Below are 14,079 nucleotides of genomic sequence, written 5' to 3'. Positions count from 1 at the left end.
CTTCAACTACGCTGGACCATTTTTCTTCAAATATTTCACTGTTTTTTCATGTATTGTATAAAGGCAATGCTTTATGGCCACTATATAAATGTAACTTATATGGCGCGTGATGTGTTACCCCATGCAGCCATATTGTACCTAAGGCAGTGAGGTTACCTCAAGCCGCATCTCTGCGGCTTTACCCCTCATTCCACCTCCATTTACCACCCCTCTGTACATGTGTGTGCGTGTGTGTGTGTGTGTGTGTATGTATGTGTGTGTGTGTGTGTGTGTGTGTTTAAATGGTAATCAATGAATCAAACCAAATCAAAGGTAGTGACCATGAGCTATCAAGGTCATGACTACGACCAACGCCCACGCCGCACACACGCCTCCCAGCGGCCGATGCCTAGCCATGATGAATGTCACCCACCTACTGTCTATGCAGTCGACAGCAACATGCGCGACTACATGGAAAAACATCGCAATTTGAGGCATCTGCCGGTATGTTTCCACTGCGGTGTCGCGGGCCACATAGCGAGGTTCTGCAATCATCGCCCAACAACGTGGAATGGTCGATCCGGATCTTCAACAAGGCCCACGCCTCCTACGAGGACAACTCAACAGCCGTACACCACCTCTTGGTCAGCTGGCGTCCCTTCTGGCAACGATTACTGGCAGAGAAGCTTCCGGAGCCGGCATCTGACAGGAGTTTGACGCCACCGCCGACTTCTCGTGCACCGCGTTTACGTCAATCTCCATCGCCAGTGCGCCGCTCCGCCTCGCCTTCACAACCGGAAAACTAGCTAGCGCGGCCGATGGGGGTGAGGTCGCTCGACACGTGCTATCGACGGAAATGCCCCCTGCAGTTGCTATGATTAAGAACAAAGTGCATGTACTTGTTGATGGTGTTGCTACAATGGCTTTAGCGGATACCGGAGCAACTGTATCCGTAATGAGTCTCGGTTTTAAAGGTCGGTTGGGGCGTAAAGTTGTATTTCGGTGGGACCAGGCTGCAACGTTTTGTGGAGTGAGCGGCGAGTCGTTGCGCCCTGTTTGTGTGTGCACTGCTGACGTATCCTTGGCTGGTGGAGTTTTCGCGACGGAATTTGTAGTTATTCCCCGATCGACGCACGAAGTGATTTTGGGCATCGACTTTTTGCGACAGCGTGGTGCGACCGTCGATTGTCGCACGGGGGAAGTTTGCGTCGATGGCCATGTTTCGTCCGGGCTCTTAGAGGAGACTTGCAGTCAGTGTGAACTTTGTGTATCTGCAGATACTGTTGTGCCTGCGTCCACCTCTGTGTGCGTGCCGGTTGTGTGTCGCGGTGAAGTGCCAGACAGTTTCGATGCCTCCGTAGAGCCAATGCATCTAAATTGTATGAAGAAGAACATTTTTGTCCCTCATTGTGTGGTATCCATCGGCAAGGGGCGTGCTGGCTTGTGGACGGCCAACTGCTCGGCAGAACCCGTCCTGCTTCCAGACGGCCTGAAACTCGCCTACTTTACAGAATACTCGTCCTCGTCCGTAGCCGTACTAACAGATCCGCCGTGTGAACCTGCTTACCTTCGCCACGTCTCAGACAAAAAGCTTCTGTCTATGATAAACAAGTCACTCAGCACAAGGGAGCGCCATACCTTGGTGGATACGCTTTCTAAGCATCTGTCAGTGTTTGACTTTGCGCAGCCGGACAAAGCGTTCTCGATTCCCGAGTCACGAACACGCCATACTATAGATACGGGATCTGCGCGCCCGATCAGGCAAAAGCCTTATCGCGTGTCGCCTAACGAGCGGAAGACAATCGGGGAACAAGTGAGTGACATGATGAAAAATGTAATAATACAAGAGTCCTCGAGCCCTTGGGCAGCTCCGGTCATACTTGTCAGAAAGAAAGACGGTAACTGGAGATTTTGCGTAGATTATCGAAGATTAAACGCCGTGACTATGAAGGATGTCTACCCCCTGCCCCGGATTGATGATGCAATTGATTTCCTGCATTCGGCCTCTTATTTTTCTTCAGTGGACCTGCGCTCAGGATAGTGGAAAATCCCTATACACCCGGCAGACAAGGAGAAAACAGCCTTCATAACCCCGGATGGATTATTGGAATTCAATGTGATGCCATTTAGGTTGTGCAACGCTCCAGCAACCTTTGAAAGGTTCATGGACACGATTCTGCGTGGGTTAAAGTGGAACATCTGTATGTGCTATCTTGACGACGTTGTTATATTCGGGCGCACATTCAATGAGCACAATACGCGCCTGGATATTGTCCTCGACTGCATGAAAAACGCTGGCCTGGTTCTGAACTCCAAGAAGTGTAACTTTGGTGACCGTCAAACCCTTGTGCTGGGTCACCTTGTTGACAAAGACGGTATCCGGCCTGATCCCCTCAAGACGGCAGCTGTCGAGGCATTCAGTGCACCGCAGTCAGTGAAGCAACTTCGTAGTTTTCTGGGCCTTTGCTCTTACTTTCGCCGATTTATTCCTGGTTTTGCTGACGTCGCTTATCCTCTGACAAATCTGCTACATAAAGACGCACGGTTTGACTGGACACCCGAGTGCGATTCTGCATTTCGTCAGCTGAAGTTCCTGTTAACCTCCCGACCTATCCTTCGCCACTTCAATCCTACTGCGCCGACAGAAATCCACACAGATGCTAGTGGCTTTGGTCTGGGTGCCGTATTGGTCCAATGCTATGACGACCGTCAGCACGTGATTGCTTACGCAAGCCGCTCATTAAGCAAACCTGAACGGAATTACACGGTGACAGAGCAAGAATGCCTCGCTGTAATCTTTGCGATTCAGCGATTTCGCTCGTACTTGTACGGACGCCCATTCCAAGTCGTCACAGACCACCATTTCCTGTGCTGGCTCGTGAACCTTCGCGACCCTTGTGGTCGCCTTGCGCGCTGGGCTTTGAGGTTGCAGGAATATAACTTCACTGTTTCCTACAAGAGTGGCCGAAAACACGCTGACGCAGACTGCCTTTCCCGTATGCCGCTTGCCACGACGGACTGCGACGCAGACGATTTTGATCATCTTGTCGCTTCTGTGACACCCGCTTTTCCGGATGTCGATGCGTTCAAAGCAGAACAACGGACAGACACTAAATTGGAGCCACTCTTTACTTCTGCCCATTCAAGTGCAACAACCAGCTACTGTGTACGTGACGGGCTCCTGCACAAAAGGAACTACTCAAGCACGGGTGCACGCTTCCTTCTAGTGGTGCCGGAGCGTCTCCGGCCAGCAATCTTTCAGGCTATGCACGATGACCCTACCTCCGGTCACTTAGGCACTGTGCGCACACTTTGTCGCATTCAAGAACGCTTTTACTCGCCCCGGATGCGACATTCGGTTGAGTTTTATGTCACCAGCTGCATACAGTGCCAACGTCGGAGACGCCCAACCACTGCCCCATCTGGTCTCCTTCAACCTGTGCCGCCTTCCAGCTCACCCTTTCGGCAAGTTGGAATTGATCTGTTGGGCCCTTTTCCAAAGTCATCTAAGGGGAACCGCTGGATAATTGTCTGCGCCGACTATTTCACACGCTATTGCGAGACGGCGGCTATACCATCAGCAACTGCCACCGAAGTGTCGCTTTTCTTACTTTACGCTATTGTTCTACGGCATGGACCGCCTAGTGTAATCATAAGTGACCGGGGACGTCAATTCACGGCGGATATCGTGGAAGAACCTGTGCGTTTATGTAACTCGCACCTCCGGCACTCGACGCCGTATCATCCGCAAACGAACGGCCTCACTGAGCGCACTAATCGAACAATCACCAATATGCTTTCCATGTATGTTGCGTCCGATCACAAGAATTGGGATGAAGTTCTACCGTTTATTACTTACGCCTGCAACACCGCCAAGCACGAGACAACCGGCTACAGCCCCTTCTTCCTTCTATATGCTCGGCCGCCCCGGTATACGCTCGACACTGTCCTCCCTTTTTACGACCACGACAATCCTACGGTCGCCGATACGCTATGCCTCGCTGAAGAGGCTCGGCGACTTGCGCGTTTTCGGACTTTGGCATCACAAGAACACTCCAAAGCCCGCTACGACGCACGACATCGGCCTGTTACATATCACCCTGCTGATCTCGTTTGGCTTTGGACTCCCACAAGGAAGCGCGGTTTGTGCCAAAAGCTGCTGGCAAACTACGATGGACCGTATGTTGTCATCGACAAAGTCAGTGAAGTGAACTATACTCTCGCGCGCCTCACTAACACTGGTAGACGTTCTGCTAGGACACAAGTCGCACATGTCGCACGGTTGAAATCATGCACGCCACGACAAGCTAGTTGACTCGCCCAGGGGGCTTTGTCTGCGAGGGGAGGTGTGTAACGTCCAAGCGCGTCAAAGGGACGCGGGGATCAAGAAGAGAGGGGAAGAGGAGAACGAAGACTGTGCAGCGGCCATTCCTGTTCTTCGTAGCCTGCCGTTCCTGTTCTCGCACGCCTAAATAAACCCCTTTTCCCCGTGCTTGTAACAGTATTATTGTGAGCATACTGAGATGGCCGATATTTCGTGATCTCAACAGTTACGTGTGCAGGTATCTGTGTGCACATTGAGAACAGCCGAAAGTCCTAGGTGCGCCGCCCAGAAAAACGCAATACCCACTTTGTTCTTCTATGTGGCACACTAAACATTAGGAAGCTGATTGTCTGGCTCATAAGTCATGGGACCAACCACAAAACACAGCTCAGTGTTCAGCGGCTGGTCAGGGATATGTACATCTGGGTGCCTGTGGAAAACGACCGCAAGTGCATGCGGGTCTCTAGACAGCTGTGGCTCCCGTCGCATCCTGCTTGAGGTGTCGGGATCGCGTCGAAATACTGAAAACCAGATGGCGCTTTATATTCTATATAAAGTCTAGCTGCAACGAAATTTCACTTCGGCAAAGTTAATTATAAACCATTCGCGTATATGCTATCATAGCAATATTAGCCCAAATGCGGCGCGAGTATTTGGCATTTTCTGTTTTTTTAACAACCAACTAGTTTCCCCTAGGGCGACGGTGCGAACGCGCCGTAGTTAGCGGATATGACGCATGTACCAAACGTATTCTCAGTGTTTCGGGCTAGCTAATCCTAAATAATCTAAATTCCGCATAATTTCTGCAAGTGAGTGGGGTTTTTGTCAGTTTCTTCTTTGATAACGTTCATTTTTCCAGCTTACCTTGTGGTTCAAGCGTAGTATTTTGAACGAGTATATTGCCTACGCTTTCTGAAACAAGGCCACTTTAGCTGCCCGTAGTATTGATGCAGTTGTCTTCGAATAAATTAAACCTAATTTAAACTTTAGGGCAGATTAAGTTTTTTTGCTTATTAGACAGCGATTCCTCTTTGAACTCCAGTGACTTCTGCAGAGAAAGCAATGCCTAGCACTAATTTGTCATTTATGCTCGTTGCTTACCTTTGCCACATTGCCCCTTCTCCATTCAAAACGGTAGACAGAAACTGTACTGGATTTGTCCAAGTATGCGTAAGCATACCCCAAAATTTCAGTTGGCCCGTCCCCAAATTTCAGTTGCGACACTCCTAAATTTAATTTGCTCCGCCCCCAATATTCCAGATGGCCAACGGCCAAAGGTTAACTTGGCCCACCCCCAAATTTCATTTGCCCTACCCTGAAATTTGGCTGGAGGTAATTTTGTACCAGTGGAGCCTTGTGCGGGGCCATTCCAGCCCTCCAAATTTTTGCAAACAATTTAATCGCGATTATACCGTTGATGTGACCGGAGTGATCGTCAGTAAAATCCGGATATTCTTCGTACGTGCTCCTATTTTTTACCTGCTAGAGTGCAGCATCTTGGCGCCCGTTCCTGCGGCGAGCGCTGGGGTCGCCATCGGTGTCCCTCGTAACCGAGCAAACGAGGACAGCGAAAGATGAAAGAGTGACCGCGGAGCGTAGTGGGGGACGAAACACGGTGATAGCGAAGAGAGCTCGAGGAGGAACGTGGAGGAGGAGGGTATGGCGGCACCACAATGCGGAAAGCGGATGAGGATGGGTATGGCAAAAGATGAGAAGCTCCGTGCCGCGCAAGACGGGCTCTGCGGCGACGGCGGCTACGACATGCGCCAGAGTAACGTGTCGCCTATGCACCGGTGACACCACCGATACGGTATATATGGAAACAAAGCGCAGCATCAGCGGAAGTCTGTTTGCCGCGACTGCTGTGAATCGGGACCAGCGTCACCCACGCGCGGCCTCTCGCGATTTCGCGATTAGCAAGTCGATCGCGCTAAACGTTTCTCACCTTTCAACGTGCAGCACGAGTCAGATTGTCCGCGCCAGCTAATATAGCGCGAATTAAAAAGAAGTATACATGCAGGTGCGCTCAAATTTCACATTAGGAGTTATCGTAATCGTCCGTGAACTTTTCCACTGGCAGATCCTGCAGTTCCACGCTTCACGATGCATATGGGCGCATGCGCTATGGTCGCCACTCTATAAGTGCCCCCTTCCTTCGCCCCCCCCCCCCTTCGCTTCTCAACTGCCTTTTGCAGAACTGTCGTTTCGGTTGGTTGGGGTAAGCACAGCAGAGACATGGAATGCTTGTGGAAGCCTGTTGTGGCGCGGTGCGTTTAGCCAGAATGGCGGTTGCCTGCACTACAGGTTCTACAATAATTCAGTGCCGACGCTCCAAGGACGTACATAGTGCTGCCGCTGTGCGTGAGGGGCTGCAGTGACCTTGACACGGCAAATGTTGAGACAGTGGGCGCCCAGGACAAAATTCTCGCGCTGCCACTATTACCCCTATTTTAGCGATGTTTTAGGCATGAAATGCTTTATAGCTCCCAATGTCGGCGACCTTCAAGTGGCGTTGAGCCAAAAGCCTGATTCGTAATCCGGCAACTCAAACGAAGATATCTGGCCAAATTGCGAGGACAAAACATCATCTGGGCAACCTGGTAAAACTTAAGAAAATGTGGCCTTTGGCCCCCAACTATTTCTACAGGACTGCATTACACACGCTAGTTACTGCCCAAATAAGTTACAAGAAAATTTGTTTCCAATTTCTTCACTCACCGTGCTTGCTCAGTCGCTATGGTGTTGGGCTGCTGAGCACGAGGTCGCGGGATTGAATCCCGGCCATGGCGGCCGAATTTCGATGGAGGCGAAATGCGAAAACACCCGTGTACTTACATTTAGGTGCACGTTAAAGATCCCCAGGTGGTCGAAATTTCCGGAGTCCTCCACTACGGCGTGCCTCATAATCAGAAAGTGGTTTTGGCACGTAAAACTCCATAATATAATTTTTTTCCAAGTTCTTCCTTATGTTTGTTCGCAATATCACTCAAGCAGTAACTTCTAATACCGTGCAGTTTTATTTGTCATTTCCAATAGGGAGGGGCGACATTCAAAAGGCAGATACAGGGCATCATACAAGTCATTGTAATCTTCTGGCGCTGAGACAGGGTTGCCTGTGCACTTTTCAACGCCGGCGGTCCGTGGGCTCCGCGACGCAGGTTTTGCGTGCCACAAGAGATGGCGCCATGTGGCCTGGCGCCTTTTTTAGGCCCTTTTCTTCTTCTAGCTAAGCAGTTCGCATTGTCTTTCTTGTGTCTTTCGCTGCCTGTCATACTGCATTCAGTCGGTTGTTTTATTGTAGCTGGGCAGCGTCCATATGGACCATTGCACATTATGGCGTGGTGCAGTGCTGTGCAGCGGGGTGTGCCGCTGTGAACATGCACTACACCCGTCTTAAGATTGTGGCTAGTATCATCTCCAACCAATTTGCTTTGCCTGTTGTGATTTCAAGCTTACATTTGCTCTCGACTACGGGAGAGCCAGCAATATTTTTCAGTAACACTTTCGAAAGACATCAAAGCACTCTGATAAGAATGGACACATTCGTGTTTCGCTATCTCATACCATTCATCATTGGTTTGCACAGATACAGATAAATTTTAATGTGTCTGATTAAGAAGGAGCAATTTAACGAGAATTCCTGCGTCTCCATGGAATGAACAGCCTTGGTGGCTGGTAACTTTGATTGCACCAAATTAGGTTGGGCCTTTGCTTCAGGCATTTACTACTACAATATCGAACTTAGGTATACGATATTTGCTGTCGGTGATGATGCGAATTGACACTGTATTGCATCAATTACGAAACCATGCTTCGGGTCTGTAGCGCCAAAAGAGGGCGGTAATCCTATTTTGTGCTGTTCGCCGCTTTAGTGCGATTAGCTTTCTTAAGATACTTCAACTACGATCTATCTATCTATCTATCTATCTATCTATCTATCTATCTATCTATCTATCTATCTATCTATCTGTCTGTCTGTCTGTCTGTCTGTCTGTCTGTCTGTCTGTCTGTCTGTCTGTCTGTCTGTCTGTCTGTCTGTCTGTCTGTCTGTCTGTCCGTCCGTCCGTCCGTCCGTCCGTCCGTCCGTCCGTCCGTCCGTCCGTCCGTCCGTCCGTCCGTCCGTCCGTCCGTCCGTCCGTCCGTCCGTCCGTCCATCCATCCATCCATCCATCTATCTATCTATCTATCTATCTATCTATCTATCTATCTATCTATCTATCTATCTATCTATCTATCTATCTATCTATCTATCTATCTATCTATCTATCTATCTATCTATCTATCTATCTATCTATCTATCTATCTAATCTCCTTTACGGCACTGTTCAATGAAAAAAGAGGTCGCAGTTTCGCCCGGAAGGTGGAGCATCGATTGCGAGAGCAAATTAGTGGACTATATGAGCTATAGGAACTAAGGATAATAGTTTCATAGGCTGTATAACCTTGTAAACACTGGTATACTAACTAAATTAACACGCATGATGTAACGCACGCACAAGAAACCTTGAAGCCACCTCGCTCGATGACTACGTATACCCGCTCTAAATCCTGCAGTGAGGAAACGCGGCAGTGGCAGCGAGCGAATTGAACTTGGTGCTGCTGCTCGCATCAAGGCGAACCAAGTCGCGAAGACAAAGCGCAGCGTGGATTCCGTACCCGTTGTAGACGGCTTTCAAGGTACAGCGGCCTGGCCAGGCACGCATGGGCGTCTCCCTATCTCCGAACTCTTGCGCGCGACCAAAGGTGACGCGCGTCCTCCGATGCGTGCGCGAGATTGAGCTACGATCGCCGACTCACCCTCGCCCACTTTCGCTCACACGTAGAGCATATGGCATGTGGCGACAATTTTATCGCCCGTGGACTTCATCATCATCATCATCATCATCATCATCATCATCAGCCTGGTTACGCCCACTGCAGGGCAAAGGCTACTCACACACTTCTCCAACTACCCCGGTCATGTACTAATTGTGGCCATGTCGTCCCTGCAAACTTCTTAATCTCATCCGCCCACCTAACTTTCTGCCGCCTCTGCTACGCTTCCCTTAAATCCAGTCCGTAAGCCTTAATGAGCATCGGTTACCTTCCCTTATCATTACATGTCCTGCCCATGCCCCATTTCTTTTTCTTGATTTCAACTAAGATGTCAGTAACTCGCGTTTGTTCCCTCACCCAATCTCCTCTTTTCTTATCTCTTAACGTTACACCCATCATTCTTCTTTCCATAGCTCGTTGCGTCGTCCTCAATTTAAGTGCGACCCTTTTCGTAAGCCTCCAGGTTACTGCCCCGTACGTGAGTACTGGTAAGACACAGTTGTTATACAGTTTTCTTTTGAGGGATAATGGCAACCTGCTGTTCATGATCTGAGAATGCCTGCCAAATGCACCCCAGCCCATTATTATTCTTCCGATTATTTCAGTCTCATGATCCGGATCCGCAGTCACTACCTGCCCTAAGTAGATGTATTCTCTTACAACTTCCAGCGCATCGCTACCTATCGCAAACTGCTTTACTCCACCGAGACTGTTAAACACTACTTTAGTTTTCTGCAGAAAGATTTATATATAATCAATTTATATTTCTGCAGATGAACTTTATATGGTGACGTATAACGGCGACGGGGACGCCGACGGCAGAAATTCACCTGCAGTGTCCATATAATTGATATCGCACTAAAAATCCTTGGCGATCCTGTGGGGAGCGGATTCGAAGCCTTGACACACGAGCTCGGCCCATGCGCCAAGTTCACTTGCAGTCCAAATTCTACCTCATCTCTATTACCGCAGATCCCATCGCAGGTGTCCAGTTATGCAGGAAAGTAGTTTCTTTCGGTATTTCGTGCATCAAATAACAAAAGTACCATTATGTTTTGTATTAAGCGCGCCCATAAATAAATTGTAGGCAGTGGAGTGACGCATTCAATCAGACTACATAGTAATATACATCATAATACTCACGCTGCGCACCTATGGCGATCGGGAAACAAGCGGCATAGCAAACAAGCGCAACTTTATCGTTGTTTCTTTGAGCCGACGCACCTAAAAAAAGTAGACGTTACACGTTAAACGTACCTCTGGCAAGCTGATATATGCTGTTAAATTTCGTCAAGTTCACGTATGTCTAACTCAACGTCAGATTTTTAACATCCGAGCCTAAGTATGCTAAGCCAGTCAACATATTACGATATTCTATCCGCACTTTAGGATGCCTGAACTCCTGAAGAACCTTGTGAATGTTTGACCTTCATTGAGTGTCTCCAATGAGCTGGTGTAGAGAGGAAAAAGCAGATGAATGAAATGAAGGCTGTTAGTCGACTCGGAAGGAAGCAGCATGAGGTTAGCGTATGTTCTGTAAGCAGTAGTGTCGCTGCTTCCTCTTATACGTACCTGTGCTACGATGTACTACTGAATGTACATGGCCTCCGCTGCCCATTGTGAATGCAGTGTGCGTAGGGATATGATGGGCTGCGCCTCCCGGTTGAGGAACGAGCAAAGTTCGTCTCCCGAGAGCGATCGTTTCCCGTTCGCGCGGCGAGGCGCGGCGTGCCCGCTACGGATTGGCGCGCGCTCCCTCCGACGTATCGCTTCCTTTCCTCGTGGGCGGGGAGTCAGAGGTCGCACGGGAAGCCTCCTCGCCCGCTCGGGGGAGCCGCTGCTTCTTCTCCCGGCGGCCAGAGCGTGTGGCGGCACGCACGTGTCCGCATGGAGGCAGCCTCCAAGCAGGCTGCCGGCGGCCCCGCGTCCACTCTGTCGGCTGCTGCGCGCACGTTGGCCGCACTCGCGCTCGCCGCCCTGCTGCTGGTGGGACTAGTCACCGGGCTGCTGCTCTACGCACACCGTGAGTCGAACGTCGTCGCCTCGGTTTTTCCCTTTGTGCGCCGGGATTAGCCACAAGTATTGCCTCTTGGGGCGGCAGTCTCAAACGACCCGTTATGCATTGATGGCAACAAAAGCGCGCGGAAGAAGGTCGCATCAATGGCTTGTTTGGGTGCACCTTGGTGATGGCATCAGCAACAGTAGTGCCGCGTTACCTCGCCGGCAATTTACGCTGTGTGTCGCACGACTTTAGGACGAATTTTGTTAACGCGTAGAATTTACCGCTGGTAGGTAGGCACCGGACCCGTGTGTTACCACACGCTATTTACTCGATTGCGAGCTCTCCTCTATTCGCCGTACTTTGAACAGATTAAATCTAAGGATCTAGTTTTTCTTATCTTTTTCATTTGATGTATGTGTTCCTATTTACTTTGATCTACCGCGGTCATATTCGACGCTCGACCATAGATAAAGAGGGTAGTGTGTCGCATTGTACTTGTACATAATCGTTCTCTACATATCTGTAACCTGATAAAGGGTGTACTAGCTATCTAACACATAAATCCTGTGTGACCTTTTCTATGTGTATATCTATCTGCGTGATCTATGTACACATGTATGCATTTCATACTTCTTATCTGATGTATTAGAAGTCACGTTTTTTCCTTCATCGGCTGTACATTGAGTGCAACTGTAATTTTAATATAATGTGCACCTTACTGTATATGTTATTGTACGCGTAAACGCTGTATGAACTGAACGGGGGCAGGGGCCCAGTCAGGCTATTTCAGCCTTTAGTCTGTGTCTCCGCAGGAAATGCCCTGAAATAAAGTGAATTTGATTTGATTTGGTTGTAACTTTCATGTGTTTTATGCCCCTTTCCTTATAAATAGCCAAGCATTAAGGCTGAAATTATGCTTGGGCGTGTAACACCTAACAGCGACTTCCGTCGTGGCGCTGTTTCCAGGCGAAGCCCGATGCCCTAACTGGTCGTCGGATTTACAAATCATTTACATTTGCTCGCACGCAAGTAATACCATACGAATGATAAAAAAAAAACAGTTCTTGAAACAGCCTACGGTGACTAAGCGCAATGCTTGAACAGATGGTGCAAACTATGAACAATAGCATAGTGGCAGGTGTTTTTTCTGGTCCATATTCTTCAAGCGACTCCCCTGCACTCTATCGCAGAGACATTTATTGAGCATACAGGCAGTTGTGTGGGCTTCTTATTGATGGAGTACAAAATGGCGGGGTTGCTAGTTCTTGGCTGAATGGGAAAAAAGTTTGTGAGCTGGTTATAGGGCATCTTATGCTTTATATCTAAGGGCGACGAGAGTACGAGAAAGTGCAGATAGACACGCAAAGTGGACATGCTTGGACTGGTAGTATCACAGCTCTGACGAAAGCAATGCAGTGCCGAAAAGTTAGTTAAATGACGCCACGATACTTTGTTTGGGGCTTCTTTATTATATCATAGAGCTCGAATAATGCAGTATACCAATAATTGGAAAAAAAAGCATACTGCTTTGCGGAAATTGGAGAACTATAGCGCAATAGCCACCAAAGTTAGAATTCACAGCTGGGGAAAGCTGCGCTCGCGAACGAAAAGCCAATCGAAGCCATAGTAGTGCGTCGCCTTCAGAGTACTCCCAGAGGTGCATGTGGCCTGTTCCACGCCTACGCGGGACACAATGCTTTAAGCGACACAAATTACACGCATTCTTTTGGTTCGCTTCACTGTTTAGTGGGCGCTTGGTGCCCTGAAGCAATCACAGAAGAGGGCGAAAAATTCCCGTCTGTCGTCGCTTTCAGCTTGTACTGACGCAAGGCAGTACCACACGTAGTGGCCTAAGGAGGGGGACCTACAAGGGCTTACCAGGGATTGATGCATAAATATAAATGTAATTCGGCCACAGAAAATGCGGCACTTGGGGAGATTCCAGAGAGCTTCCAAATGTGGCAAAACGGATGCTACCAGTAGAACCGTCTCCCTGAAAAATACATTTCAGGCACAACAATGTGCACCAGTGCTGAAGCAAAAGTCATCGCAGTCTTGGAAAGTGCGCCCGGGAAAGTGTGCTCCTACACACTTTCCCGGGCGCGCGATTTTGTTCACCTCCCGGCGCCTTCCTCGCTCGCATGATTCGCGGCTTCAGAGAGACACCGCCGATTTGTGGAGCTGGACAGTTACGCTTGCGCGTAAAGCAGATGTCAGGTAGTATGCAAAGGATGGAGGCTAAAAAATACCATGAACATTTATAAACACGGCGAGAAAGAAATCATAACTGAGAATCTGTATCATTTGCTACACATTATAGAGCCGAGCAGTCTGTCTGAGGACAATATACCGGGGTAAATATGCGCGACAATATGGAGCGTGTGTGCGCTGCATTAAAAGCCAGTAAAGCACTCGGCACATCTTCATGGAAAGCCAAGGTTTTCGCCCAGTGGGACCCTTAGGGCGTGTCCATCTTCCAGAAGCATTGGGATCCATGGATAGAATGGTTAGCTGGTTAGCAGTCGAGATAAGCAAGAAATGATTACTGTATTGATTAAAAAAGAAATACACAAGAGATTCATAGAGCCGCCGTCTTTGCTAGCGTGGGTAATGGTACAACATAATAAGAGAGTGCAGTCAAGGCCAGAAGAGCCCTTGAATAATTGTTCCTCCCGCAATGACAAGATTCACTTCCATCACTTTAAATAAAATTTGCTAGTACTAGTATTACTGTAAATACGAAAGTTAAGATCGAGATCAGATGTGCAAAAAGTTAGATCGGGCAGGCAGGGTGACTCTTCCCCGTCACGTTTCAAAAGGTATGCCAACAGACTTCATCATCTTCATCAATAGGCTACTTGATACCGGCCGGATGAAGGGCTCGCGTCCGGCGACGAGACGTTCATTTGATGGATCGCCAGCCGTTTGTGCGCAGGCGCAAGTAAGAGGGGGTGCGAGA

The 14,079-nt window shown here is 49.0% G+C and overlaps 1 protein-coding gene across 2 annotated transcripts in view; it reads left to right on the top strand.

The window, feature by feature from the left end:
• The window catches only part of LOC135902239 (agrin-like), a 615,148-nt gene that overhangs the window by 30,414 nt on the left and 570,655 nt on the right, over positions 1-14,079 (top strand). The gene's annotated exons all lie outside the window — the stretch shown is intronic.

Source organism: Dermacentor albipictus, chromosome 6, assembly GCF_038994185.2.
Source record: "Dermacentor albipictus isolate Rhodes 1998 colony chromosome 6, USDA_Dalb.pri_finalv2, whole genome shotgun sequence".
Taxonomy (NCBI): domain Eukaryota; kingdom Metazoa; phylum Arthropoda; class Arachnida; order Ixodida; family Ixodidae; genus Dermacentor; species Dermacentor albipictus.
Note: the sequence above shows the minus strand (reverse complement) of the source record. Positions and strands in the feature narration are given on the sequence as shown.